Here is a 24771-nt window from a genome sequence, read left to right on the forward strand (position 1 = left end):
CCAGTTAAACTAGGTTGCAAATTTGGCCCTAATTTAGCGTAGCATTTGTGATACATATAGGTTAGAGTGACATTTATATAATGGTGTGAAATATGAGAAAGTTCCAATGCTAGACACAAAGACTTTTTAAAATTGCTTTTGCCTACTCTGGTTAGTTTAAGAAACAGGAGGAAGAATTTGGTTTTTCAAGTGATGGGAAGGCTTTAAGGATGTTGGAACACTGTTCGGTCCCCTGGGGTTCTGCCTGCTGTACAATTTTAAATGTCTTTTAGCTAAAAAATTGGCCAACAAGGGAAACATAGAGATGAAATCTCTTCTTCCTTATCTGGGAAGTGAGAAGCTATAGGTGGCTAACTTAATCCAATTGTGATAGTCAAATAAATGGTCAACTTTGGTGGTCAGATGCCAAAATCATTCCTCCTAGTTGATATTTCTATTTACTAGAGTAACTGCCTATATATTAGAATTTGCTTTGGAGGTTTTGTTCTTATGCTTGGTTGTAGACATAGGTTTCAGCTTAAGAAATACAGCCAGAAATGAGACTAGATATATATTCACGATGTTTTACATAAATGCTGCAGTCATGGTACCTGAAACTATTTCCATTTCTCCAGTGAAGTCCACTGGAGGGCAGTATTTTCTCCTTTGGGAACAGCACCAGATTTCAGATGGAGAGTGCATCGATGTGTTAAAAAGGCGTCTGGGTGGCTTCTCATTCAGATTGTGCTTGGAATTTACCCCTTCCTATTTACCTGTCATTCAGGGTGCTGCTTATCATATTGCCAGTCAAATTAGTCATACCTAAAATCAGATCCTAACAGAAGATAATGCATGATATTTGCTATTTGGGAGTTTTTTAATATTTTTTATTAATTCACCATTTGAGGATTGTGCAAAATTTGTTTTATTAATATATGTAGACAATGAAAGAAGGATATGTGAACAAGAAAGGATCATTTTAATTAGTTGCTTTGCACTTCACAATTTCAATGTCATTAAGTATACATTAATTTTATTTTCAATATAATATATATATACACATGTCATGAAATCAATATCAGCATTTCCTAGAAAGAACAAATAAAGACTTTTCCTGGAAGTTATCTGCCATATTTAATGGTATGACTTATTCTCTAGGGATAGCATATGGAAAGATATTTGGAAATTTTTCATTTAAAAAATGATCTCTTGCTGAGTTTAATGATAAAATTATACTCATTTGTTTTCCCATTAATTAAAAAGTGAAGCCGAATTACATAATATAATTTGAGGGAGGCCATTCAGTTTTTACTTGAAGGCATATAATACTAATTGAACTCTTTCAATTATACTAATTTGATTCAATTTTTAAAATGAAAATATCTTCTTTTAGCTCTGTGAAAAAAGATCTCTATTTTTACAAAATCAACATATAATTTTATTGTAATGATTTATTTTATTTACTTTTTTCAGTGATATGCTTAGAAGCTGGCTTTAGGTCATGCCTAAATTACACAAAGGAAGCTAAAGCCACCAGTCACTTGAGGAAAAACATAAATGTCAATGTCTACAAAATAAATATTTGTTTATTTTATTTTTGTAATGTTATTTCTAATTATAAAAGAATTAAGTGTTTATTTTGGAAACTATGGAAGTAACGTAATGAAATAAAATTACCCATAACCTAGCCAGTTAGAGAACCACTCTTAATTTTTTAGAGTATATCCTTACAACATGTTTTCCTATGCACTAATACATGTTAAAATAATCAGCAAAAACAAATCTGACTAGCATCCCTGAGGATGCAGGTTTGATCCCTGGCCTCGCTCAGTGGGTTAAGGATCTGGCGTTGCCATGAGCTGTAGGTCGCAGACGTGGCTCAGATCTGGCGTTTCTGTGGCTGTGGTGAAGGCCAGCAGCAGAAGCTCTGATTTGACCCCAAGCCTGGGAAGCTCCATATGCCGCAGGTGCAGCCCTAAAAAGGCAAAAAAATAAAATAATGAAATAAAATAATCAGTATACATGGCATCTCTCATTTGTAAGCTACCCTTTTCACTTAAAATACGTCAAAAGTATTTCCCCATGACTTTAAATATTTGTTAAGAGTTATTTGGCTAACTATATAATGCATCATAGTTTAACAAATTCCCTAGTACTGTGTATATGGTAGTTTCTAGTTTTCCTACTTTATAAACAATGCTATGGTGAACATATCTGTAGACAGTATTTGCATACATCCATAATTATTTCCTCCAGATAATTTTCAAAAAAAAAGAATTTCAAGGTCAAAACCTTTTTTAAAAAATAAGTTTTGTTACTTGGGCCAAAATGTCTTCCAAAGTGCAAGTGTATGAGTGTCCATTTATCCATAACTTCACCAGCACTCAACGTTACCAGGTTTTTAATCTTCTCTAATTTGATGTTTGAAAAACTTTTATTTTAGTTTTTGCTACTTGGATTATTTTTAAAATTTTATATATTTCATATGTTTATTTGCCATTTATATTGTTTTATTATTACTTCCTTCTTACACATTATCCTTTTTTTTCTGTTGGGATATTTATATTTTTTAAATTAATTTGTGTTTGTTCTTCATACAATAAGGATACTGACCCTGTGCTATACATTTTATAAGTATTTTTCCAAGCTAATGTAATATTTTGTTATTGACTTCAACATAAAATTATCAATTTCTCAAATGTTTTTATTAAAATTTCTATTCTTGCTTATACATTTAGAAAATATTCTAAATGATTATTAAAGATTATTTAATCTTTATTCACTTACATTGTTTCCTATGCATTTGATGACTTATTTCTGTTTTGTGTTTGTTTTCATTTCATGAATTTAATGTTTTTTGGGTTTTTTGTTTTCTCTTTTTGTCTTTTTGGGGCCACACCAATGGCATGGAGATTCACAGGCTAAGGGTCAAATCAGAGCCACAGCCATAGCAATGCCAGCTCCAAGCCACATCTGCAACCTAAACCACAGCTCACAGCAATGCCAGATCCTTAACCTACTAAGCAAGGCCAGGGATCAAGCCTGCATCCTCACTGATGCTAGTCAGATTCGTTTCCACTGAGCCACAACGGGAACTCCTTTTTGTTTTTTGTTGTTGTTAATGTTTTAAACAGTCTGCAATTTATTTTAGTTTATCATGTGAAATGAGGTTTTGATCATTTTTTCCATTTGTTAAGCAATTAACTCTGGATATTTATTTATTTATTTATTTTTGGCTGCGCTCAGTGCATGAAGAAGTTCCCAGGCCAGGGACTGAACCTGCACCACAGCAGTGATAACTGCCGGATCCTAAACCTGCTGAGCTACCAGGGAATGCCTGAAGAAGTACTGAATAAGATACTTCTTTCCTATCGATTTAAAAAGACTTTGAATTGGAGTTCCCATTGTGGCTCAGTGGTTAACAGCTCCAATTAGATCCCTAGCCTGGGAACCTGCATGTGCCACAGGTGTGGCCCTAAGAGGACAAAAAGACCAAAAAAAAAAAAAAAAAAAAAAGACTTTGAAACAAGATGAAAGCTTTTATGTTTCAGGGTCCACTCCTTAGATTAATTTTTGCTCTGCTGATTACTCTTCTGTTTTTATCACAATATTTTAATTACACATTTTTTACATCTAGTATTGCTAAAGTCATTTCTCTTTTTTCCTGAAAGTTTTCTTTGTCATTATTGCCTATTTATTTCTTATATTTTTCAGAATTACTTTATTAAGTTAAAAAATTTACTTGAGAACATTGTTTTGCTATGGAAAAATGCCCAGGATATATTAAGAAAGCAAGTTATAGAATAATATTATAATATTATCCCTCCTAGCATGAAAAAAGTCAGAAAGAGTATAGAATTATATGTGCCTGCCTATGTGTATGTGACTACATGACTTATAGATACACACAAAATGTCTGGAAGAATAGGATTTCTCTTGCTGTCACTCCAATGGCTGGGATCACTGTTGTGGCTTGGGTTCTATCCCTGGCCCAGAAACTTCCACATGCCTCTGGAAGAAAAGACGAAAAATTGTTAATGATTAATTTTGGGGAATGTGAATGGACACTGTGGGGAAGAGGAACTCCTGCTTTTTACTGTAAAGGAGTCTTTTTAAGCCATTTGGATTTTAAAATTTACCTGGAATTTTAAACAGAATTATATTAAATTTATAAATGAATTGGGACATCCTTATAATAGTGTCATTTTTTCAAATAAGAACACTCCTCAAAAAATTTTATGTTCCTAAGTAGAAGTTTTATAATTTTCTTCAGAGAGATACTATACAAATCCTGAAGTTTATTAATTTATCTTTAGATTTTATGTATCTATAAATATATGTAAATTAGGATTCTATATCAATTGATTGATACACAGAAATATAAATTCTAATTGTTTTTTCTTTAAATAATTGAAAGAAATGGTAGATTTTTTAATTTTCTTGATTTTAACCTTAAAAACAATCCTAAAGTAATTGGTCAATTCAAGTTCAGCTAAAATTATTGGGTTAGGTGGAAATATTCTAATTTTACTCAATATAATTCTTTTTTGAGTCATGTAAACATGGCTTAAGAAAATAGCAATTATGAAGAATCCTCTAAAATATAAATGACTGCAGAATAAAATACCTGTCATTTTCTGAAAAGAAATGCAAAGGAGTAATGAACAAAAATAATCATTAGTATAGATAGGATTTCTATGAATAATTTATGAGAATCTGGACAAGGAAGAAACAAGAGATATGACCTATTTTGAGTCCCATAGACTATTTCACATATTTGTATTAGAAGATACTGCTATTTTTCATATTTTTCTTTTCAAAAAGAAAATATTTTATTGCTATTATTCCTCACTGTTAATATATAATATTCTCATTGTAAAAAAGCATTCAAATATTATGGGAAAAAAGTACTTTCTTTTTTGAAGATCGAGTATAACTCTATCATCCATAAAAACTACTTTTAATATTTTACCTATTCTAAAATTAATTCTATTCATATATATTTCATATATTTATAAAAGAGACTACATTATACATACTCTTTTATAGCCTCCTTTTCTCTCTTAAAGTATAATTACTGCTGTCTTTTAAGGACCATAAATGCAAATCGTCATAATTTTTAGTGGCTACAATTGAAATGCATATTTTATTTCACGATGTTCCATAATTTGATCAATCCTCCATTGAGCAATAGTTTTCAGTATTTTACATTTGAGACATTACATCTAGAAATGCTAGATCAATGAGTATGCATAATTTTAAGACTTTTGATACATGTTGCCTAATTCTCCTCCAAAAATCCATAGTGATTTTATTCTCAAGCCTTCCCGATACAGAGTGTTAATATTATTTTTAATATCTTTTGTAATCTCATGGGTGCGACATGCTATTTCATTGTTTTTGTTTTGTTTTTGTTTTTGTTCGTTTGTTTTTGGCTGTGCCCAGGCCAGGGTACTTTTACCATGCACCCACCCAAGCCACTGCAGTAATATCAGATCCTTAACCCACTCCACCATAAAAGAATTCCTCATTATTCTTTTAATTTCCAGAATTTGATTAGTAATGAGGTTTATCATGTTTTCATATGTTATGGTCTATTTTTCTTTCTATATTTGTGAATTAACCATACTATACTATTCCTCTTTTTCTTCTGGAATATATATCTTATTGTTTTTGACTTTTAACTCGTTCCTTAAAGACTAAAGATATTAATTCTTTGTTTGTGATATGTATTTCTTTCAGTGTCTTTAGTCTTTTTACTTCATTTGTGTCATTATAGCCATACAAAGTTTTTATATAATCAAATTTATAATATATTACTGAATTCAATGTCTTCAGTATTATTATTAGAGAGATATTCTCTAAGACATTAATAAGAAAAGATTCTCCTGTGTTTTATTCTAAATATATTTGTTTCCATATTTTGCTCTTGCATCTTTAACTTATATAGAGTTTGTTTAAGATATAAGTAGAGATCTAACTGTATTTTTTTCCCCAAATTAACTAGCATTAATGTCTACACATCATTTTTGAGCAACCTGTATTTTCTCCATTAAGTTCTTAGATATACTGTAATCTAGGTCCATGTTCTATCTTTTGTTTTATTCATCTGTGTTAGTGTGACCTGTATTAATGAGATTCTGAGACTATTCAGGTTTTGCTGCAATAGTGCTATGTAACAAACACTCCCCCAAATCTCAATGGCTTACAGCAACAAACATTTATTCCTCTCTCATGGGCATTTGGGCCAACTGTGACATTGCAGTATTCTGCTGGACACAAATGGACTTTGCTCCTGGCTCCAGGTCAGGTTTATCACTGTATCACGTCTCTCTTTTCAGGCTGAAGTAACAACAGACCCCTAGAACTTACTCTTCTCATGATAAGTGGCCGGAGTTCAAGCGGGCTGCTGAAAACTTGGCCATGCTTCTTAAGTCTCTCAACTCAGCACATTCTCTTTTCCATCCATACTCGATTGGTCTGAGAAAAATCACATGGCCAAACCTAAGTGAATTGAAAAAGAAAGTATATTGCCTTCATAGGTCAAGGACTTGGGGACAATGAAGACTTGTAAACAGATGATACTATCTACTGCATCGGCTAGTTATATTTTTAAATCTCTGGTTCCTCATTGTTAAAATGTGACTGTTGTGAAGATTCAATGATATAGATGATAAGTGTCAAACACATTGCACCTGGTATTCTGTAATTCAAAAAATGTATATCTTCTTTCTCACAGTATACTAGAGCATCACTCTTTCTTTTACAAGATTTTTCTCACTATTCTTTACCATCTTTTCCAAATGAATAAATAGACTTTTAATCTCATAACATATGCTCATCTCATTAATAATAAGAAAATATCTTCTCAGTTATACTATTAGAATAATGAGCAAGTTGTTTCAAGACCTTATCAAGAGAGAGCTGAGGGATTATTTTGGGGACCCATAATAATCAACATATTTTCTCTTTATTATAAAAAGTCAAAACTATATTGCATTAATTTTCAAATGATATTAAATTAAGTGAGGTGGTTAGTATCCTGAAAAAATAAAATTCAACTTAAGATAATGATCATATAAAAAATGATGCTCGGGGAATTCTCTTGTGGCGCAATGGGTTAAGGATCCAACATTGTCACTGCAGTGACTTGGGTTGTTGCTATGGTATAGGCTGGATCCCCGGTCTGGGAACTTCCACATGCTGTGTGTGCAGCCAAAAAAAAAAAAAGATGTTTAGAAGAAGTAAATGCTCAGAAATGTTTGGAGCAATACAAGATGATACAATGGCATGTAGGCAAAAGGAAAGAAGGAATAACTTTAAGGTTTACCAACAAAGTACAAATAGTCAATAATGCAGGAGGAAGGAAACATAACTTTGATGATTTCCTAAATAATCTTAAAATTAGCAAGGGACAGTTTTTCCTCTTGTCATGTATTAATTATACTTTTGTTTAACAATTACTTCCAGTTTTGGATCACATTTTTTGCCACACCCATGGTATGCACAACTGCCTAGGTCAGGGATCAAACCCATACTATGGCAGCAACCTAAACCACAGTAGTGACAATGCCATATTCTTTACCCACTGAGCCACCAGGGAACTCTTTGGGTCACATTTTTAAAGGATATGGAAAAACTGATGGGAGGTGAAAGAACAAAAAAAAAGTCAAAGAATTCAAGTCCTTGAGGAAAGTTAAGTAATTGTCATTAGTCCTAAAAGGCTAAGGTGTGACTTGCTTAGTATTCAACTGTAAGACTTATTTTCAGAGGAAAGATGCTGAGCAGGGATTCTTCATGTCTAAATTTTTAAAAAAAGGTGTTTGTCAAAACAGACAGTTTTATGTGGCTTTTACAAGGAAGCATTATTTGTTAGGTCAAGGAAACACTAGCGATAAATACCAAGAAAAATTTTTAAATTTCTCTTTCTGGAAAGACATATATACTATTTTACAAGTAAGAAAATAGGAAATTATCAGCCTGGTTAAAACTATCATTTGAAGGTCAGTGACAGAACAAATGAAACCTTTCTAATACTGTAAGCCTATGAGTTTATCTCAAGATAAGTTACCTAACACTTTAATCTGTACTATCCAATAGTGAATAACTCAAATATTTATTATGTAGTTGCATCATAGCAATATACTGACACATTTATGTCATTTGAATATAAAACAAAATAGCACAGTTGTCTAATTTACTCTTACTTCCTCTTAATAAATAGGAATAAATATATTAGAAACACATCAGTTATGCTGGGTGGATCATTTTGGGCTATTATTCACAAACACCCAATAAAAAATGTTGCCCAAACTATACCCATTCATTCTTGACAATAACACAGAAATTCTGGTTTTAAATGTACTTTTTGGGGGGGGGGTCTTTTTTTTTTTTTTTTTTTTGCCTTTTCTAGGGCCGCTCCCATGGCATATGGAGGTTCCCAGGCTAGGAGCTGAATCGGAGCTGTGGCTGCTGGCCTACGCCAGAGCCACAGCAACGCGGGATCTGAGCCACGTCTGCGACCTACACCACAGCTCAGGGCAACGCCGGATCCTTAACTCACTGAGCAAGGGCAGGGATCGAACCCAAAACCTCATGGTTCCTAGTCAAATTGGTTAAGCACTGAGCCACGACAGGAACTCCTCTGGTTTTAAATGTACTTTCAAGCATTACTTTGAGGCTTAATTTTAGGGCCATATACTCAAAGTTGTCTTCCAAAGACCCAAGTTTTGGAAATAAAATGCCCTCTTAAATGTTATTTATTAGTTACGAAAAACTGAATTTTGAAAGAAGGTATCTTCAAAGCATTTTTAAAGGGGTTGATAATACAAAACTAAAGAAACTCCCAGTAAAAAGGCAATTGGGAGGAGCTGAGACATTTTTGCTTTCAGTCTGTAAGGCGCTGTTTCTTGTTTGTGTGTCTCGTATATATGTACACACAAACAAATATATGAGAATCTTTAAGAAAGAATAAATGTCACATCTCAAAGATATAACAAAAGCCTGTCAACTAATTTAGATCCAATCATAAGAAAAATGTTTTGGTAGAAAGCAAGAATGAAGTAAAGTGGTTTTGTTTTTATTTAATCATCTGCAAATGATTCTTAGAAGTGTCTGTATGTATGTGGAAAGTACACTAGTTTATTCCCAAGTCTTAGCTCATTGGTGTAAACTTTGTGTAAAGAAACAGTATATTTATATACTATAAGTGGGTCAATTAATCTTGCTCAATTTTAAAAAAATATTATTTCCCAACTACTTATATTATTTGCCATGTTTTTATTTTGGCTCAAGTGGAGACCTATTCTCACTTTTCACCGCTTTTCACTCTCTTTCCACAACCCTACCTGATTAAACAACCTCCACTCCTTGAAAACTTTCCAGTGGGTTCCATGCTTCTTTTTTATTGCATTTTTCCAACTATTGATAACTTCATATTTGTAATAACTAATAGGCTGCCAAAGTGTGTTGATGTCTATGTTAGTTTGAATAGCCGTTAAAGTTTTCTTTGCAGTGGAGCTAGGGAAGTCAACCTACTTGGAGGATTGAATGTTCAAAAGTGACAGCTTATGGACTTCTCGTGGTACAGCAGGTTAAGGATTTGGTGCTGTCACTGCTGTGGCTCAGGTTTGATCCCTGGCCTAGGACCTTCCACATGCTGAGGGCATGGCCAAAAAAAAGTGATAGCCTTGCTCTCTTCATCATAAAATTGCCAGTGCATGCCCACATATGCACAAATTGGAAATAATGTAGGCTGCCTACTTCAAATTGAAATATCAATTTAAATTTATATTATTTTGTATTTTATTCAAACATTCATTCCTTTTTTGTAAAACAAAGGGGATTTTACATCATAGTATTTCACTGTCAGAACGAAGGGTGAAGATAATGTTTATTCTGCCTTGTAACTTTCTATCCCACCACCAATCCGCACCTGAAATATGGCAGCATTTAATATGTATTTGCTGCTGGAATGATGTAATATAATGATCAAAACCAGCCCTTTCATTCTTTGAACGTCTACAAAACTTTATTGATTTTAAAGCTCCAGTTTAAAGGTGTTTAACTGGCATTTTCATTTTATTATAGTCAGCAATTTGGCAGTGTTCATCAAAATTTATTATACATGCATTTGATCCAACATTTTCAGTTCTTTGAACCCATCGTATAATATACTCAAAACAACCCACAAAGATAGGTACACAAGGCTACTTGATGCATCACAGTTTTCAATACAAAATATTTGAGGAGTTCCCGTTGTGGCTCAGTGGTTAATGAACCCGACTAGTATCCATAAGCATTCAAGTTCGATCCCTGGTCTCGCTCAGTGGGTTAAGGATCCGGCATGGCAGTGAGCTGTGGTGTAGGTCACAGATGCGTTTTGGATCCCATTTTGCTGTTGCTATAGTGTAGGCCGGCAGCTACAGCTCCGAATGGACCCCTAGCCTGGGGAACTCCATATGCCATGGGTGAGGCCCTAGATAGACAAAAAAAAAAAAAAACAAAGTTTGAAAGAATCTGAAAGTTCATCTTTGGCAGAGTTAAATCAATTGAGGTACGTCTGTGCTTTGGAGCACTACACAGCAGTTTTAAAATAAGGAGGTAGATCTATACATAAGTACATGGAAATATATACAAGATGTCTTGTCGAAAGTTAAAAAACAAACAAAACTCTTTAAAAATTTATGTGTTATAAATGCATAAGAATATGTTCTGAAATGATAGACACTATACTTTTAATTATATTTACCTCTGGGATAGGGAGGTATATGAATAATAAAATGATGTGTTTTAAATGTGCTGATAATGGCTTTCACTTTTTACTGTAATGTACTGGAGTATTGTTTTAATTTTTAACAATGAGCATGCATTTTTCAACTAAACTTCTAGGGAGATGCAGCTGATCATTTCTACCAAGACTTAAAGTTAGAATTTGTTCTTAAATTGTTCTTTGAATGAGTAAATATACCCCATGTTAGAATTTTATCTGATTGTTTTATATTGATTAATATCTGACTAGATTAATCTTTTTCTTTAAGTACATCTTACATTGCTTTCATCCCACTAAGTATTAATACTTATTAATGTATACTCCATTGTGATATATTTCCTATTTATTTGCCTACCTCACACATGATATTTACTGCTGAGACTAAGTCTTGTCTATGCCTTTGTAATTTAAATATAAGAACTAAAAGAGCATTACTTATCTCTTGTTGATTCTTCTTTTACATATACTTGTATACAATGCAGCATTTTGTTATAAAGTTATTTTCCTGTTTCTGTATTATCATCTGAGAAATATTTTAAATAATGAATAAGGAAGAGAAATGCTGACATGTAATGAGAAACTGCCTTCCAAAGCAGGTAAAATTTTTTTTTTTTTGGCTGTCCCCATAGCATGTGGAATTTCTCAAGCCAGGGATCAAATCCATGCAGTAGCAATAACCAGAACCACAGCAGTAATAACACTAGATCCTTAATCCACTGAGCCACGAGGGAACACTCAAAGATGGTAAATTTTTAAAGATGTTGTAAATGCTTAAACGTATGCTTGCTCTATGTAAACTGTCAGATTTCATCTACAAGTTTTGATCTCCACTTTTCAAAACTTATATCTAAACCAAGTCTTTCATTATTTTCTCTGTAGCCTAACAATCTGAACGGATTTCTTTCTTGAAAATAGGAAAATATTTTATGATTGAGGCCCAAGATTGTCTCATTCAATGATATTTTGAGCTGTCGTCTAATATAAGATTATTAAGAAGAAAATTTAGGCATTACCTGTCCCATTATCCTCCACAGTCCAATCTGGTCAATAGAAGAACTACTAAGCAAATAATCACTTCACAAAACTTCACTATTTTCCAAAGTAAAAGTCATTAAGCTAATAAGACAAACAAAATCTAGTGATAGTTGCCCGCTTCTGCCCTATCCAAATTCAGAATTAGCTACACATTTTTCCAAGAAGAGAATTTTAACTAAAGTAGAACACAAAGCTACTTTCATACATTTTTCTATTAAAACATTCCAAGCAAGAAAGAGAGAAAGCAGGAAAATAAAGCAAGAAATAGTGTGGCTTTTTGTTTGTTTTTAATCATTTATATTATTTTCTTTGTTCTTTAAATCTACTTTTCTCTTCCTTCTAAAAGAGTTGTATGTCTAAAATCAATGGAGAATGAAGACATTGTGACCGACCAAATAATAAGAGATATATGATGATGTGTAAACATATGGAAAATCCTACTGAGGGATTTTATTTTCATTTTAAAAAATTTTATTGAAGTATAGTTGTTTCACAATGTTGTGCTAATTTCTCCTGTACAGCAAAGTGATTCAGTTACACATATATACTTATTCATTCTTTTTCAGATTCTTTTCCCATATAGGTCCCACTGAGAGGTTTTTACAGTGGCTTCGGAACCTTGGTCTCCCCTTACATTTTATTTTCTCACCTCCCTCTGCTTCCATTTTTAATGGGTTCTGCCATGAGGCCAGGAGGATAAATGATGCTGTCGGAACTATAATTTTCATTTAAATATAGTTCAAATTTTAAAGTAGTTGATGGTATGATAGGCTAGATAAGCCAGAAATGAATTCACTTAAAATAAGCTAATATGGATTACTTAGTTATTCTAGTTATTTTTATAGGTTTGGTTATTATATGCATCTATTACATGTATTATTAACATGTGAACATATGAACATGAAAGGGAGGAAGTGCTCAATTGCTCTGTATTAGTCAAAAATGGCTTTTAAGAGAAGGGGGTTCCACATATTTCAATATATGGATGACTGATAATTTCTCACTTGTAGAAAGTTTTAAGATTATAATGGACCAAAGGACTACTTGAACATTTTACTTCTAGAAATTGCAGTGTTGTCACAGAAATGATTGTTCTCTATGGAATAACTAAATATATGTGTGTGTGTGCGTGTGTGTGTGTGCGTGTATAGAGAGAGAGAAAAAAAATTATTATTTTATACAATTATTATTATTGGCCTGTTTGCCTAAGATAAAATCTTCCCTCCTTTGAGCTTTGCTTCAAAGTTTTGTTTCTAATGAACTGGAAATAATTTCATATATAAAGAAGAAATTTTTCTTTCCATTTTCCATTTCTACAAACAGAATAAACACGCACAACAAACATGGTTTGATAACTGAATCCTACTTTAGGACTACTTTTTCACACACATCTAAAGAATATACATTGAAAGAAATGTTCATGTTGTCTACAGGAATGGAAACTTTAAATTGCTTTACTAGAAATGTAACTAGCTCTCATGTAACCTTAACTCTCAAAAGAGCCAAGAGCAAGATAAATGCAATCCATTTACTAAATCTACCATTTATCTTTCTAACACTGATGATTTTAGTAAGATTATACTTTTAAAACAGACTAAAAGGATTATATTTACCTGTATCTGTATGAAGAAATTAATGAGGCTATAAAAGTAATTTTATTTATTTATTAGCAAGCCTATGTTTATATAGGAATTGAGCTTCAACAAATCTGCTCATGATCTTTTCATGCCCTTGTTGGGGTGAGCTGGGATATCCTTCTGATATTTTTTGTACTAAAGGTACTTCTACAGTACTTCAAAATCCAAATAATCTTGAAGACCCCACCTAGCATAACTTTGGTTGAGGATATATGAACTACCTGTAATTAGATAGCAAAAATAAATTTTTGTTCAATAACCGGGTGGGAAAAGTATTCTGAGGTAGGTCTCAAACTTTGTCCATTTCTCTATAGGGTACACTGAACAGTTAATGGGCTTTTTTTTGGTCAATTTTCTTGGTTAAATGATGGACTTCTAATAGTAAAAGAAGCCACCCAAATGCTTTCGAGGGAATATCTATTTCTGTGTCTATAGCTATATCTGTAGAGACATTGGATTATTTTACCCAATACTTCTTGCCATGACCAATGCATGTTTATGTTCTAAAGGTGTTACAGGCCTTTCATGGTCTAATTTTACAGGTTCTGAGGATGGAGCTTCCACTGCTTTCCTGGGAAGACAATTCTCCAGGGTAGTCCCTCTCATTATTTAAGGTAGGTCCTCATTTCTTTCAAATAGCTGAGTTATTCGAGTTTGAAAAGCAGCTACTGCGTAAGCAGCCTGACTTAAACTGACAAAAGCAAGGAAATTCTGGATCCATAATTCACCTTCCACCTCTTGACCTCGCAAGCCGCCATATTAGCGTGATCACACCAAAATACCAGCTTGTGTTTACAGTCTCAGTCCTCCTGATGGCGGACGGGCGCGTGTACACGAGCACTCGCTCTGTGTGCACTGAATAGGATCACGATCCGGAGAGCTGAAAACGTAAACACAAGCTGGTATTATGGTGTGACTGGCGGTTTGTGGTTCTTTGTTTGAATACTTTAAAAATGGGCACCCTGGCAAGAACAAAAGAGGCAGAGAGCAGAACTGCTCTTAACCGGCTTCGCTCGTCTTTGTCCGTCCTCAGGTAGACCCAAAATAACTTACCCACTGGACCAGGTCCCCCGCAACCATTTGTTTTTGCCTAGTTGGCTACACTTCAATGCAACAGTTTTGTTTTCAAAGGCAGGCCGTTAATACTTTGCCTTTCATAATTTTAAAATATTTTCTGAATATTTGCAAGCACTATAATTCCCTAGTCATTCTTTGTATCAAAACCTTCCACGTGGCAAATTCATTGCAATGTTGGATGTGTTTAAGCAAGAACCTAAATGCCTTATGTGGCCTTTAGTATTTGCAAGTTAGCGATGGTTCTTTTGCCTCAAATAGGGATTGGCACCAACATAACCCGATTAGACAACGTATCTACCTACTGTTTTTGCTTATGCTAATTTAGTCGTTGATTTTAAAGTGCAGAAGTTGACCTTAAGAGAAAAGTAAAGGGTAAAAAAACCCCCCAAATTATAAACTTTATTTTAGCATAACATCTACTTGTGTCCTGGACCTTTAGTTTTCTCTGTAGCCTTTGTGATTTCTCCATCTTAGACTAAATATGTTCAGTCATTGGCTCTCCACTGTGAACTTTGATTCTGAAATAGATTTACTTGTAGGATGAAGAGATGACATGTCATTTATGAGAGAAAATTAAAATGTATAAAAAAACAAAGGCTGAAAAAAAAACTCATTTCCTGAAAAATGTCAAGGTAGCTCATGATATGCTTGATATCATGGTACATTACCTTGTTTTTTTTAAAAAAATTTTTTCTCTTTGGATTAGATATACCATCACTACCAAAAGTCGGTAAGCAGAGGAAGAGTGGGTAGTTTGGCAGATCCCTGTACTTAAATAAAAATTATGAAATTGATTTTACACCTATTGAGGCAGCCATTTGCCGGTGTAAACTAATTTCCGACAGCTGTTTTTTTTTAGAATCTAATAAGTAATTGAAAAACAAAAGTGATTTTCTCAATATAATCGAAAGGCAGTTAATGTAAAGACAAACACAAACAACTCATGGTTGTAGACAGTTTTGATGTAGACTGCAGTACTTAATAAAAGAGTAAGAGGGATCCTAGCTTGGGGTTTTTAATGAAATGCCACTCAAACGGAAGCAAGTGATTTTAGAAGTGTTGTCAGTCACTTTAGACTGAAAAGAAATAATAAAAAATAGCTTTTAAGATATCAAATAATTTGTACTCAAATGCTGTACTATAGCACTGTTGCTTTGAATAGGCCAACAATGTGCCTTGTTTGAAACCAACTGTACTTGATCACTTCTTAGAACTACACAACTTGATGGACCTTTGCCATCTTGTATCTTTCTTATCTCCCTCCATGGAGATCCCTCAACAAGAGAGCTTGTAAGCATTTCTCAAATTATAATAAAAGAACCACATACATGTATGTCAACACTGACAGATCTGGATCATCTTATTTTCACCTGACACATGTTTGGGCTCAACTGAAAACTAAATTATGGAATGAATAGAAATACTGGAAGAATACATTTGGCCTTACCTTACATACATGTTTTGAGAACAGTTGTATGAAGATATTTTGGAGATTCAATATCTGTGCCAATGTGTCCAGATATACAAATAATTAATGTACAAAGAATAGACATTTTCACAGGTTTTATCCCCAGTATCTTATAATTTTGTGTCTTGTGTGCTATATTTCATATGCTGGAGGAAAAAAAGTCTGTGCTATAGGATTTGATAGCTTTAAACTTTAGCTTTTAGTTTTAGAAATTTTTTTAATTCTTTTTTTTTTACTTTTTAATAAATTAACGTATAGCTGATTTGTTATGCCAATGTTATGCCAATTTCTGCTGTACAGCAATGTGACCCAGTCATACATATATACATTCAAAAATCCTTTATTTCCAATAGATAACTGTAATTTTACAGAAAGTTCAAAACAACTTATGTAAACATGTAAACATTCTTTTTACTCCTCATAATTTGCCTTGGCCTATCTCCTTGCTAATGTCATCACTTTCCTAAGCTACCTCATGCTACTAGTATCTGCTGTGGCAAGCAAATGTGGCCTTTAGTTTAGAAGGCCTTTGGCAAGTTTATCTTGTGGAAACCAGCTAAGAAAGGTAAAATGGGGATCAGAAAATCTGCAGCAACGGCCCACTTCTACATCTGTAGAAATAAGAATTAACAAAAAAAAAAAAAAAAGATAATGGATGGAGACAGATGGTGGTAAAGTCTGTACAAAACCATGAATGTGTAATGCCACTGACCTGTACACTTAAAAATGGCAAATTTATGTTATGTGTGTGTTATCACAATTAAAAAAAAAAAAGAGGTTAAAATTGACATGGATGAGAAATTAGGGACTGACTCCAAGAACAGAAAAAAATGTAAACATATCTGAAAGTGGGGAAACCAAACTTTCTTCTCCAGCCATTGGAGCAACCACTTAAGAATTCTTTGTCACTGGAGTTTACTTAAACACAAATTAACATGTAAAATAGCCAAAAGATAATATTAAAGTAAGACAAGATGTATCAAGTATTCTTTAGTCCCTCCTTTTTTTTTTTTTTTTTTTTTGCTACTGGTCATCTTTTTCTCCTACCTTGTTATTTTTTTAAAACTCATGCACATGAGCATATAATTTGTCTGTATTGCTATTTATAAAAATGAAAAGAAATCAAGTAAAAAGAAGTGAAAAATAACACTGCCTTAAATACTAATGAATTTTAAGTAGTTGAATTTTTTAAAAGTAAACTCTAAGTCATACTGTAGGGCCTACTTTCCTAACTTTTAATAGCTTTCTAAAAAAACTCAAACCTTGAAGTGCATGCAATTAGAAACATGCAACAGTGAGGCTAGGCTTAGTCACAGTACTATTTCAATGCAAACTGCTTCTATTTTTGGTGTTCTCCAGAGGAATAGAATTAGAATGTTCTAACCTCTGCTCATTTTGTAGGTGAGCGTATAAAGCTGACTGCTTAAAAAATTGGGGTGGGGGATCCCTTCCAGCGAATTTTTTTCTCATGTTTTATATATTAGGTGATTATTTTACCATGATGTCGTCGATTACGGACAAAAAATTAATTTTATATGCATAATCAACTCCAAACTCTTCTGGACAGACTGTCATGAATGTGGCCTATCCCTGAGCATCAGAACATGGTCATACTATCCTGCTTTTTGCCCCGCTGTATGGTTTTTAAGGCTAAAATAGAGTAGTATTAGATAAATTTGAGGAATCTCAGGGTTGGATGAATTTTAAATTCATCCAGTTCAAGCACCCATCTAATGCTTGAATATCTTCAAGTACTTACACAGCCTTAGCATTAATAAGTCTAGTGATGGCAATGCTTACTTCTGCTGGAGCATGTATAATTGAAAACAGGAAAACTAAGAAGCCATGAATAAATTACTATTTCTTTGTCTGTAAAAGATGTATACAATGGAGGGTTAAATGAAATAACCTATATGATCATGCCTAGCACAGTGCTAGAAATATAATATACACTAAAAATAGTTATGTTTAAGTTCATTTATATCACACTTACTGCTCTTTATACTTCAAGTGTCTAGTTCTTATTAATGTCACATAATTTGGGGAGTAGCTGGAAATGTGTTATTATGTTAAGGTTAGGGCCACTGAAATGTCCTAATAGACTAATATTATGATACAGAACTTCAGGTTACAATTTTTTTTAACATGAAAAAGATAAAGTTACTTCTATTATATGCAAGATTCTTGTGATGTTAGGGTAATAGCTGCATTATGATACATTTATATAAATATTTACCTGTTCATTTAATTTACCTTTCCACTCACTCACTAATGCTAAAACCTCATCACAAATTTTAAAAGTCTTGTGAGATTGTGGCCCTAAAAAGACAAAAAAAAGTCACCATAAATCTTATGACAGCTTTAATAGTGCTTGTCTTCACAAATACAAGGTTGCTTTTTTGCCTCATTCATATGTCTTGATTGACTAGATATTGAGGAGTACAAAATTCTACTAACTTCTGCATCTAAAATACCCCTGCGGGTTCTGTCCCTGGCCTTGCTCAGTGGGTTAAGGATCCGGCATTGCCGTGAGGTGTGGTGTAGGTCGCAGACACGGCTTGGATTTGGCATTGCTGTGGCTGTGGCGGAGGCCGGCAACAGCTCCGATTAGACCTCTAGCCTGGGAACCTGCGCATGCCATGGGTGAGGCCTAAAAAGACAGAAAAGACAAAAATAAAATAATAAAATAAAACACCCCACATGTCTATTTCCTAATTTCGTATTCAGATAATTTGAAACCTCACAAAACTACCCTCTGGTAAAATCACACGACTAATTATTACAATCTCTGAATTGTGTTTTTATTTTTTAACTTTAATTAAAAATTTTTTTTTCCTTTCTGAGTTATCTTTGAAAATGCTCCTAAAAAATCTCTAGTTATGGGAGTTTTCTTGTGGTGCAACATGTTGAGGATCTGGTGTTTTCACTGCAGAGGCTTGGGTTGCTGCTGTGGCAAGGGTTCAATCCTTGGCCCAGGCACTTTCATATGCCATGGGTGTGGCCAAGAAAACCTCTAGTTCTATGATTAATATTAAAGCAATCTGAATATAAGCAGTTTTGTTGAAGATAAATTAGTTTAAATTACGAATTTGTAACCTAAAATTTCTTAAAGTAATTAGCAGCTCTGGTTTACCTGAAAGATGCAGTTATCAGGAGCATGGAGTTTAATATCAGCACATCTCTAATATTGATGTTATTTAAAGCCATACATTAAGAGTCATAAGCATCTGTAGTGACAGAAGAAGCATGCAGCAAAGTACTGAAAAACTGGAATAGAATTAATTGGTTTTGGTCTACCCACTTCAAATTAGAAAATAGCAACAGAAAAAAAATTAAACACTAAATGTATTCGTTAGGCAGGATCAGCAATCATGCTGCCCACACATGATCTGCAATTAATTTGTAAATAAGAAGATTCATCACCTGGAGGATAATAAACTCTAGTTTTATGGCCCGAAAGACTAGACAAGTAAAAACCACTAATGAATGTACTGTATAAACACAGGGGCAAGAATGTGCATTGGTTGAGCAAGTGAGGATAACAAGGAGACTCTGTTTTGTTATTAGAGTAGACCAAAAGATACATGACACATATCTGGAGATTTTTCTGAAGTGTTAACATTGCTCAAAACAGGGTCACTTAAAAGGTATGGAAAAGTGTTACTATAAGGTAAGAAGGGCAAAAGTCTATTTTTTGAAATAGTTTTTTTAAAAAAGCAAAGATCAGTGTTTAAAAAAAACCCCAGAGATCATTACCTTAATTTTAATTAATTTTTCATAACTTCATATTAGAAAGTCTTACTAATAAATATTAATATGAAGTGATTTTAGGTTTACTATCTTCAGATATGACTTGGATTATGAAGAAATTCTTCAAACATTATTTATTGAGAAAATAAGCATTAAATTGAATTTCTAGTATTGTCCAACTTTGGAAGAGGCTTTGATGTGAAAACTAATTCCCTTCCTGTAAGTTACAGTTGTGTAACACACCTTAAATTTGAACACTCAACTTTATATTCATTCAAATGAGAATTTCTTCTTTACTGCCAACTAAGACCTCAGAGAAACAGAGAGGTAAAAGAAGCAGTTGGGGAGTTCCTGCTGTGGTGTAGTAGGGTAAGAATCAGACTGCAGCAGTTTGGGTTGCTGTCCAGACAATGGTTTGATCCCTGGACTGGCACAGTGGATTAAAGGATATGGCATTTCCTCAACTGCAGCTCAGATTCAATCCCTGGCCTGGGAACTTCCATACGTCATAGGTATGGCCATAAAATTAAAAAAAAAAAAAAAAAAAAGAATCAGTTGGAATGCTTATTTAAGATACAAAGTCTGCTCTCCACCTCATACCATTTGAAATACAATCTTTGATCCTACTGCATAGTACAGGGAACTATATCTAGTCACTTGTGATAGAATATGATGGAGGATAAGGTGAGAAAAAGAATGAGTACGTATATATATATGTATGTATATGTGTGTGTGTGTTTGACTGGCTCACTTTGCTGTACAGTAGAAAACTGACAAAGCACTGTAAACCAACTATAATGGAAAAAATTAAAATCATTAAAAAAAAAGAAATACAATCTCTGGAAGTGGGGTCTTGGAATTTGCATGTAGTTGTAGCAGAATATCTATTTGATTCTGATGCATATTAAAATTTAAGAATGACTTTATTAGTAGTATCTATTATTATTGTTAAATATTTCCTTTTCATAAACAAAATTATTTTTTCAATATACATATGAAAATACTTTTGCAAAGTGTAAAAAACTGATCTGAAGTTACTTTTTTTTTTTTTTTTTTGTCTTTTTTAGGGCCACACCCACGGCATATGGAAGTTCCCAGGCTAGGGGCTGAATTGCAGCTGCAATTGCTGGCCTACACCACAGCCACAGCAATGCCAGATCTGCTGCATCTGTGACCTACACCACAGCTCACGACAATGCTGGATCCTCAACCCACTGAGCAGGGCCAGGGATCGAACCCACAACCTCATGGTTTCTAGTCAGATTCGTTTCCACTGCACCACAATGGGAACTCCTGAAGTTACTTTTATGGAATAAGTTCTCAGAATCACTTTAGTGGGATCAATAATATTATTAATCCTAAAATTAAAAAGAGAATGAAATCAAGGGACCTTTTTTTCCTTTTTTCTTTTAAGGGCTGTGCTGTGGCAGATGGAAGTTCTCAGGCTGGGGGTTGAATCAGAGCTGCAGCTGCCAGCCTATGCCACATCTACAACAATAGCGACAGCAATGCAGGATCCGGGCTGAGTGTGACCTGCATCACAGCTCATGGCAACACAAGATCCTTGATCCACTGAGCAAGGCCAGTGATTGAACCCACATCCTCATGGTTGCTGCTGAGCCACAATGGGAACTCCCAAGAGAACATATTAATATAAGTAGCATTCAGCTATTTGAATGTTTGAGAGCTCAATTATTAATTATAAATACAACCGATATAGTAAAAAAGTCACTTATTAAGCAACTCCAACAATCAAGATATCTCAGTACTCAAGACAGATATCATAGATTATTCAAAATATATTCCATAAGGCATACTAAAATCTGTGTAATTCATCAGTAGTATTTATATTTGACCCAATTCTAATAATTTTATGTATCTGGTTTATTTGATCATAAAACACTAGAGTAGCTATTCTTCAGAACAAACTTTGGAGAAAAGATACATTTGCTCCCAGTAATATCTGGAAAAAAGAGAGGGAAAAAAAGGCTTACTAAAAAAAATAATAATAAGTCCTCAAATACCAGACTATTCAAAAATACTTTTAAAAAATAATCTCAAAAAGTATAGTTATCTGGGACCATTTAATGTAGAGTTAAACACTAGAATAATCTGTATATGTTTGTGTAATACCGTAACTAATATAATATCTAATATAATATCATGATGATCACTGTCAATCATCAGGAAACAGGTTTATATGCTCTAGTTTAAGAACAGAAAGAAATGTATCGCCTACTTTAGAAAGATTTTAATTCAAGTTGTTTAAAATAAACAATTCTTTAAATCTTAAAGAAATAAATTTCAGCTATCATGAAAATTCACTATGGGATTTGCCTTAAAGGAAGACAGGGTTTTTTCCAAATAGTTTAACTTAAAGAATAGAGATTGTGTTACTTAGACATAGATGCCATCTAGTGGCAACAGGTGATAGCTTTGGGGTAATTGTTTCGTCATTTGATTAGGGTAACATGAAACTTGATACATTTAGCAGTTTTGGTTAAAGGCTTAAAAAAACTATTTCAGGAGTTCCCGTCCGGCTCAGTGGTTAACGAATCATGGGGTTTTGGGTTCGAACCCTGGCCTTACTCAGTGGGTTAATTGCCGTGAGCTGTGGTGTAGGTAGAAGACTCGGCTGGGATCCCGAGTTGCTATGGCTGTGGTGTAGGCCAGTGGCTACAGCTCCAATTAGACCCCTAGCCTGGGAACCTCTATAATGCCGAGGGAGTGGCCCTAGAAAAGGCAAAAAGACAAAAAAAAAATGCCTATTTTAAATCATACAGGTTAAACTGAAAATTATTTACTTAATTTCAAAAGAACTGAGAGATCACAAAGTGAGGAAGGAATTGATGATGATGAAGGTAGTGTTACAGAAATATTAAAGATGTGGGAGGTATAAAATGGAAAATCAATACAAATAGAGCTTAAGAAAAAATGCTATTAAGAGTTTCCGTCAATGGCTCAGAATCTTACTAGCATCCATGAGGATGCGGGTTTGATCCCTGGCCTTGCTCAGTGGGTTAAGGATCTGGCGTTGCCATGAGCTGTGGTGTAGGTTGAACACACAACTCAGATATAGCATTGCTGTGGTTGTGGCATAGACCAGAAGCTACAGCTCTGATTCAACCCCTAGCCTGGGAAACTTCATATGTCTGTGTGGCCCTAAAAAGACAAAAACAATGCTATTAAATATTGATTATATATTATTTATTATATACATATATTTTATGAAGAATGGTCTTACATTCATAGCTCTTTTTAAAAATTATTAATATGCAGTGGAATTCTCTTTTCTATGATGAAGAGAGTTGCAAGCAGAATCAATCATATATTCAAAAATTAGCCCATTGTTTTGTGAGGAAAACTGGGTTGTCTGACTAATTATAATTAACCAACAAATATTTATTAAATAATTACTCCATATAACTAAAGTCTGAGGAATGAATAAGATTGGAAAAAATGAGTAGTCTCTGTTTATAACAAAATACAGCTGAAATACAAGAGATAAATTAAAACAGAAAATATTTACTAGAGAAATTAATTTAAAAGGCACTTGAGGAGTTCCCATCATGGCTCAGTGTTAATGAACCCGACTAGTCCATGAAGACCTGGGTTCCATCCCTGGCCTCACTCAGTGGGTTAAGGATCCAGCGTTGCCACGAGCTGTGCTGTAGGTCACAGACACGGCTTGGATCCCGAGTTGTTGTGGCTGTGGTACAGGCCGGCAGCTGCAGCTCCGATTGGACCCCTAGCCAGGGAACTTCCATATGCCATGGGTGCAACCCTAAAAAAAAAAGTAAAAGGTACTTGAAACATGTAACCAATGTACAATCAAAGCTCAAGAAAAGGATACCTGTATATTCTGGGGCTTTGTGTTAGCTCAAGAGAGAACATCTCTTAAAAGTTTATTGTGTTATTTGGTCTGACATATATTGCTATAATTTCTGACATGTTCAAGCATAGGTGCAATTTTCTTTTCTATAAAGAGTTAATGTCAACTACATAAAACCATATGTAACCTTAGCTGGCTATGGTAGATATTTAGTTCCTTTAATTCTTTGGCCCTTTCATTAATATAGATAAGCAAGGTTATTTGATAGTAAAAACTGAACAAGTACTGAAGGGAAATATTTTAGATGGGATTAAACAAGGAAGGATTTAAAATGTTTTAAGATCTAGAACAAAGTGATAGCCAATAGGGGAAACTATGCTGGATATTAGGACTTTTTTTTTTTTTTTTTGTCTTTTGTCTTTTGTCCTTTTAGGACCGCACCCTCGGCATATGGAGGTTCCCAGGCTAGGGGTCTAATTGGAGCTGTTGCTGCTGGCCTATGCCAGAGCCACAGCAATGCAGGATCCGAGCGGTGTCTGCAGCCTACACCACTCACAGCGATGCCAGATCCTTAACCCACTGAGTGAGCCCAGGGATTGAACCCACAACCTCATGGTTCCTAGTTGGATTCTTTTCCACTGCACCACGACGGGAACCCCGGATATTAGGATTATAAAGACTGAAGAGATTAGATCCCTGTTGTGAAGGAGCACAAAATAAACTAGGGAAAAAAGTTGACTGGGTATCCAGAACTAAAGTTTATGGCATTAGTAGGAAGATAATTTTTAAGATGAAATCCATTGATTATTTTTGAATTTTATTTAGTTTATTCATAAACATATCCATTTCATGTTTTTATTTTTCAGGTATTAATTTTCAGATTTTCATTCACTAATCACAGGGAAAGGGTACATGGTTCTTTCAGTTGAATATCTCTGAGTGTTTCCTAATGTCTATGCATTTTTCCTGATCCTTACAACTTTCAAGGTAATTGTCAAGATGTAGTTTGGCCATGAATGTCCTCCTTAAATGTCATTTCTTAATTCAATAGTCTATAGCAAGGTATGCAGTGACTTGATGAGATTTGTTCTAGGTATTTTTTTGTTCTTCATCCTCGTCACCCTGCTCTCTGCCACAAGAGACTGACTCCTAAGGACTGAATCATCTGGAAGCTGGTCTGAGTTTGAGAATGTCTGAATTCCACCAAGGCCATAGCTCCAGT

General features: G+C 34.1%; 2 long non-coding RNA genes across 2 annotated transcripts in view; one reads left to right on the top strand and one right to left on the bottom strand.

Moving 5' to 3' along the window:
- The window catches only part of LOC146395945 (uncharacterized), a 41545-nt gene that overhangs the window by 12804 nt on the left and 3970 nt on the right, over positions 1-24771 (top strand). The window contains exon 3 of the long non-coding RNA XR_014830508.1: positions 13965-14036. This is a non-coding gene — a long non-coding RNA (uncharacterized LOC146395945). The remainder of the gene's footprint in view (positions 1-13964; positions 14037-24771) is intronic.
- On the bottom strand, positions 881-6485 carry LOC146395946 (uncharacterized). Its single transcript, XR_014830507.1, has 2 exons — positions 6352-6485; positions 881-3990 (listed from the first exon to the last, which is right to left on the bottom strand). It is a non-coding gene; the product is annotated as an uncharacterized LOC146395946 (long non-coding RNA).

This window comes from Sus scrofa, chromosome 15, assembly GCF_054392235.1.
Source record: "Sus scrofa isolate SSC_HxYL_T2T_F1_AM1 chromosome 15, Sscrofa_HxYL_maternal_Yorkshire_Landrace_v2.0, whole genome shotgun sequence".
Classification (NCBI taxonomy): domain Eukaryota; kingdom Metazoa; phylum Chordata; class Mammalia; order Artiodactyla; family Suidae; genus Sus; species Sus scrofa.